General features: G+C 54.8%; 1 long non-coding RNA gene across 1 annotated transcript; it reads right to left on the reverse strand.

Annotated features, from left to right (window-relative positions):
• Positions 1-1,773: 1,773 nt before the first annotated feature.
• On the reverse strand, positions 1,774-6,194 carry LOC114105517 (uncharacterized). Its single transcript, XR_003585018.2, has 2 exons — positions 4,120-6,194; positions 1,774-2,208 (listed from the first exon to the last, which is right to left on the reverse strand). It is a non-coding gene; the product is annotated as an uncharacterized lncRNA (long non-coding RNA).
• Positions 6,195-6,215: the final 21 nt, after the last annotated feature.

Genomic DNA, 6,215 nt, shown 5'->3' on the forward strand with positions numbered 1-6,215 from the left:
ATACCCACTCCCTCACCCACCAATCCTGTCCCCACCATGAAACACGTGGCTCTGGCTTTCTAGTGCTTATTTAGCCAAGAATGTATAAGCTTTTATTTATTTTTTTAAAGAGAAAAAAAGGGTTATATTTATACGTTGGCCTGTGACTTCCTTTCTTCACCTCCCAGGGATGCTCTCCTGCCACTTTCCTGCCAGTATCCAGATGTCTACTGTCTTCCACCCCTACCCCCCCACAGGGTGTCCCCTGGTGCAGACACAGAGGTCCTGCATCTGGTGACTGTCCTGAGCTGAGTGGATTGGACACAGTGGGGAGAGGTGACATGCTCAGGGGATCTGCTGGGGCCAGGGATCTGGGCTCTCCAATTTTTTAAGGAGTTTGGGGACTTGATGGATCTGAGAAGTGAGGAGATTTGGGAACTGCTGGTTTGGGAAGATAGTCTAGGGGGTGCAGGGTCTGGGGGTGCAGAGTCTGAGGAGTGCAGAGTCTGGGGGTGCAGAGTCTAGGGGATGCAGGGTCTGGGGGGTGCAGAGTCTAGGGGGTGCAGGGTCTGGGGGTGCAGAGTCTAGGGGGTGCAGGGTCTGGGGGGTACAGAGTCTAGGGGGTGCAGGGTCTAGGGAATGCAGGGTCTGGGGTGCAGAGTCTAGGGGGTGCAGGGTCTGGGGGTGCAGAGTCTAGGGGATGCAGGGTCTGGGGTGCAGAGTCTAGGGGGTGCAGAGTCTAGGGGATGCAGGGTCTGGGGTGCAGAGTCTAGGGGGTGCAGAGTCTAGGGGATGCAGGGTCTGGGGTGCAGAGTCTAGGGGGTGCAGGGTCTGGGGTTGCTATATCTGGGAGGTGCTGGGTCTGGGGCAGGCTGCATCTGGGAGGTGAGGCAGAGGTGGGTCTGAATCACCTCAGTGGTGCAATGGCTGGTCAGCTGAGGCCCCAGCCCTTCTCCTTGCAGGCCCCCCACCTCCTGGGCTTCCACTCCCATGAGCCTCTGGGGTGCACTCTGGAGGCCTCCTCTGCCATCCAGGGGGTCGGGTCGAGGCACCTCCCTTCCTTTTAAGCTCTGCTGCTTTGAGCCGCAGAACAAGCCCCAGGGCAGCGGGGAGCTCTTTCTGCCTCTTCTTTGAAGCCCTAGAGCTGGGAGAACTGACCTATTTGTTGTATCAGGCAGGAACAATCACCTAAGGGACACACTTGGTGACAAGAGTGAAGAGGTTAGGAAACCCCGAGGGGTCATGGGCTTCCCTTGCCTGCTTTCCTCTCTGTCCCTCCCTCCCAGCCCCTCCCTCTCTCCCTGTCCTTTAACACGCACTGCCCTCCCCACGTGCTCAGAACTGGGCGTCCAGAGACCAGTGAGCAAGCTCCTGCTCGCGCCCAGGAGAACATTCCATTCTTTTGCAGCAAGTTTGGATTCTGCTTTGGTTGAGATTTATGGTTTTACTGTTTTCTGATCTCATGCCTTTCCACATCTCCAGGGCCGGTGGGTCAACTCGGGGACCTCTGGGCTGGTACCACCTCCTTGCTTCTTCGAACTCTGTTCCAAGTTGATTCAGGACTGAGGAAACATTGGCACCTCCCCAAAGGGGCACTCCCCCAGCCTCCGCCAGGGCTCCGCGGCCCCCACCCTGAAATGCCTGCGGTGCGCTGGCCCTGCTGTCACCTCCCAGGCTCCCAAGGCACCTCCATGCCCAGCCTGGTGGCCTGTGCTCAGGCAGCTTTGGAGGGTCTTCACCTGGAGGCTGAATGAATGGATGTATCACTTCCTGGAAATAGAAGTTCAGAGAATGAACGAATCCATCTCTACATGATTTCTAATAATAATAACAACAACAACAACCTACAGAGATGAGACAGTTGCCCTGATTTGGAAGAAGGGGTGGGTACAACCCAGTGCTCTTCTGCTGCTTTCCAAGCATGGGAGTATTTTTTCCAACAGAAAACAGGAACACTAAATAAAATCTACAGTCCAAGAGTGTCCGTGGTCACCATCAGTGGCAGGAGGGCGAGGTCAGAGGTCCCCCACTGACGAAGGGCGACGTGGTCTCTCTAGAAGGTGGGCTCCTGGTCACGCATGAGGGGGTCAGTTCCAGAGCCAGAGGGTTTTAGAGAAAGGCCCAAGTACACGCTTGAGAAGGAGAAGCCCGGGGTCAGGCTGGTTCTGGGGCGCGGCTGCTCACTTCTGGTATTTTCTCAGCAGCCAGCTGGGCGTCTCAGGAGGCCTGCTGTGTGGCAAAGGTTATCTGAGGGTGTTGTTAGTGAAACCTCAAGAAAAAGAGCCCCCACCCAGCCCCGAACCTGCTAAGACTGCATTCCCAGGACCCACAGGCCCCCGCCTGCTCTGTGGAGTTCACGTTTCCTGAGGTTTCAGTCAACTTGGGCCAAATTCCTGGTGCAACTTGCTGGGCGGGTGCTGAACTGCCATGCAGAGGTGCTGGGCCCCCTCCCTGGGCAGAGAGGACCGTCTCCTAGCAGGCAGGAGCTGCGACAGCTGCCCTTGGGTTAGCTAGAGGGAAGCCACACAGTGCCACCTGTGCTTCCTGCCCGTGGACTTTTGACTCTTTTCCCTGAGCCCAGAACCGCCCAGTTCTTTCCAGCCCTGCTCAGCAGCCACCCTGCTCCTGACATGGGTCAAGGGCTTCCTGCTCCCCAGCTTCTGCACCCTTGCCCGGGCCTGGCATCCCTTCTCCCTCTCCTCTGCACACCCCAATTCAATGCAGCCTGCGGGCCCCCTGTCTCTCTGGCCAGCACCAGCCCTGGCCGCAGTTCTTCCTCTGCCCTGGACTCCTATCTGCTCACGTTTGTATTCTCCCCTCTCCACTGCCTGGCTTGACTCTACCTATTGGTGTCTTTATGTGATCTTTCAGGCATGTAGCATGAGACACCATGTGCCCCCGGAACCCCAGGAGATGAGGGCCCAGGGGCTGTCTGTTCCTGTATCAGAAACCTCTCTCCCCACCACCTGGCTCGCCCCCGCCCAGCAGCTATAGGGCACCTCCTTCCTCAAGCACCCAGCCCTAAGCCAGGACGGGCTATGCTGGTGGATTCTCTTGGGGCTCCCTGACCCCACATCCAGCACAAAACATCAGCACACATTTACTATGTCTGGACCCCAGAATGCACTTCATAAAGGCCAAGGTGATGTCCACCCTCCTCTATGGGCTCCTCTTTGCCCAGCGCAAACTGAACTTGGACTCATGAGGGAATGGAGGCTGGGGACCTCTATTCAGTTTGCATCTGCAGGGCAGGAACACAGCTGCCACCCTAGAAGTGCCCAGAAATGGGGGCTCTGCCGCAAACTGCTCCCACCTCAACTTACTGCAGAAGGATTAGTCTCTGTGCCAGCTGCTTTGGTCTGAATGCTGTGTCCCCCCAAAAATTTATGTGTAGAAATTTAACCCCTAAGGTGGTGCTATCAGGAGGGGGGCCTTTGGGAAGTGATTGGGTCACAGGGAGGAGCCCCTTCCCAAGGATAGGATGAGTGCCCTTGTAAAAGAGGCCAGAGACCCCTCAGAGAGCAAGAAGGCACCATCAGAGAGAAGAACCAGAGACTAGGCCTCCCCAGAAAAATCTGCCAGTGCCTCGACTGGACTTGAATCTTTGTTGTTTATAATTTCCCCAGTTTGTGACAACAGCCTGAACAGACTAAGATGCCACCCCTTGGTACTTGGCCTATGGTGACAGGGAAAGGGCCCAGTGCAGACCTAGCCCAAAGAGGGCCTGGCCAAGTATCCACCAACACGAGTGTGACATCCCTTTCAGATAGAACTCTCCAGAGGAGAAGGACTTGCTTTCTTCCTGGAGACTCCCAGACGATGCCAGCCCAGCTCTGTGCTCAGAATCCCAGAGCACTAGACAGCACGAGCCCAGGGAGGCTGGGAAAGAAGAACGAGCGACTCTGCGGCTCATTGTCCCTAGAGGTGGCAGGGCACACGGCACCCCCTGGGGCCAACAGAGGACAGCCCTCTGGTGAACAACTGCCACTTCTAGTTTTCAAGTCTGTGGCTTTGTACAGTGGGCACAGAGGAGTGGGGACAGCCTGCCTGCTAGATTCAAGGGGACAGCTTTGCTTGGCCACCGTGTGACCCGGACATATTACCACCCACTCTGAGCCTGGATGGTGGGGTGACACCCACCAGAGAGACTCTGGGACCAAATGAGATCACGTGGGCTAAGTAGCTGTGGCAGAGCTGGATGCTTAGGCCCTGGTGAAGCTGGCTCCTCTCCACATCTGGGGACAAGGCAGCTGTGGCTTCATTACTCCATCCTCCCAGCAGGGGTCCTCAGTGTCTCATGCCATCCGTGAACTGGGTAGCTCTGAAGCAGGCATGTTCCCAGCTTTCTCACCTGTACCAGGAAGATGACCCCACCTTCCTGTATCCCCAGTCAGGGGAGGGAAGGTCCCAGGGCCTGTCAGCAGCATAGAGATGCTCCAGGGAGCAAGGGCCAGGGCCATACCTGATGATGTATGGAGCTTGGCATTTGACGGGCATCTGCCCATCTCAAGCATGGTTTCAATCAAGTGCTTGCAGCTTTGGAGGTCGGCAGCCTCAGGTTCAAGGCTGAGTTCCACTAAGCAGCTGTCTAACCTTTCTGAGGTTGTTACCTCACCTTAAAGAGGGAGTCCTCTTACTGACCTCAAAACCAAATTACCCTTGCTGTTATTCATTGGCAATTCCTACCCCACGAGTCTTTCCCTGAACACGTCCCACTCTCCCATCTGTTCCCTCCCTATTCACACATAAGCCAGAGGTGACCTTTTCCTGACTCAGCTGCACAGCAATAGGGACCTCCAGTTTCTACTTGGTAGAAACCTGCACTAGGACATCAGATAATTTGACAAAGCCCAGATCCACGCCAGACCTACATGCATTCACACCCATTGTGCTATTGGGAAGACTCAGGCCTCTGCAGAGAATTGCTGGCTGAAGTGGGTCTTTTTTTTTTTTTTTTTTCATATCCTGCTGGAAACCAAGTTGAGATCCTAGACTTCTTACAAATACAAACCTCCCAAATCATCAGGAGGGTCCCAGAACTTCCTGGGAGGCTTTTCTGTCAAGTGAAGAGGCCCATCTAGATTTGCCAGTGCTCTTTATGTTCAACCCGGGTTGTTCCACTTCTTCTCTGGGCACCTGGCCCAAATGAGACTGGGGCCTTCTGATAGTGGGAAATATTTACTGAGAACAGAACCCAGGGCTGGGTCCCTGGTTGACTGCCAAGGATATACTGCATCAGGGAAGGAAATGGCGGTGGGGATGGGGACAGGAGACATTCCACAGTGTTTCGAGTTTGGAAAAGAAGGTGAACATCAGGCAAAGGACTCCAGGTGAAATGAAGGCTCACCAGATAAGGACAAGCCTCCTGTCCTGGACCCAGGAGCCCTCCTAATCCTCTGTATTGTCTTGCAGAGACTCCTCCACCCATACCTTACCCAGGGAGGGCTGGCTCTTTGGCGCCTCCGTGGGGTGCACCAGGAACCAGGTTTTCCCCCAAAGTCACTGGCCCAAGCATGAAGGACTTTAGCAACAAAGGGTTGAAAGAGGTAGTGAAATAACAAACCAAACCAAAGCACAGCTAAGCCTCAAGGCTGGGCAAAGACGGTATTGAGTGGGCAGGAGCTTTGTGTGAGTTTCCAATTAGTATAAACCACAGAGAAATTGCTAAGCCACTCTGGCCGGATTTGCTGGAGGGTTATTGTCATCCTGTGCCCTGGGTGACTCTCTGTGGCCACTTGGCTTTCAGGATTGTCTACAGTTTCCTTGGGAGGAAGATGTTCTCTTGGGAGCCACGAGGCCCACTTTACAAGCTGGAAGACTCCCAGCATAAGTGAGGACAAGAGGGGAGGGCCCCAGAAAACCCTGCAGCCCCTTATAGCCAAAGAGGTCCTGCCCTGGGTTGTGGCACCCAGTTCCAAGACACCAAGGTGGAAGACCGGGAAGAGGCTCACCAAGGCAGAATGGGACTTTCTCATTTCAAATGCCTGGTCCCTTTCATAAGTCAAGGGAGAGGGCATTTGCTTTGGAAAACAAGTGAAGGAATTTCCTTTCCTCTCTCTCTAGCAGCTGGAAAGGGAACAGAGCTGCTAGAGGGGGAAGTGACCCTGGGTACAGGTAGGGTGTGAGTTGAAAGCTGACGCCACTGCCTCCTGGCATGCCTTAGGTTATCACGGTTGTAAAGGAAACTCACTCGGCAGTGATACTGAGAATAGTAAATTAAATGGGCAACTAGGGGA

The sequence above is a fragment of the Marmota flaviventris genome, chromosome 14, assembly GCF_047511675.1.
Source record: "Marmota flaviventris isolate mMarFla1 chromosome 14, mMarFla1.hap1, whole genome shotgun sequence".
In the NCBI taxonomy this organism is placed as follows: Eukaryota; Metazoa; Chordata; class Mammalia; order Rodentia; family Sciuridae; genus Marmota; species Marmota flaviventris.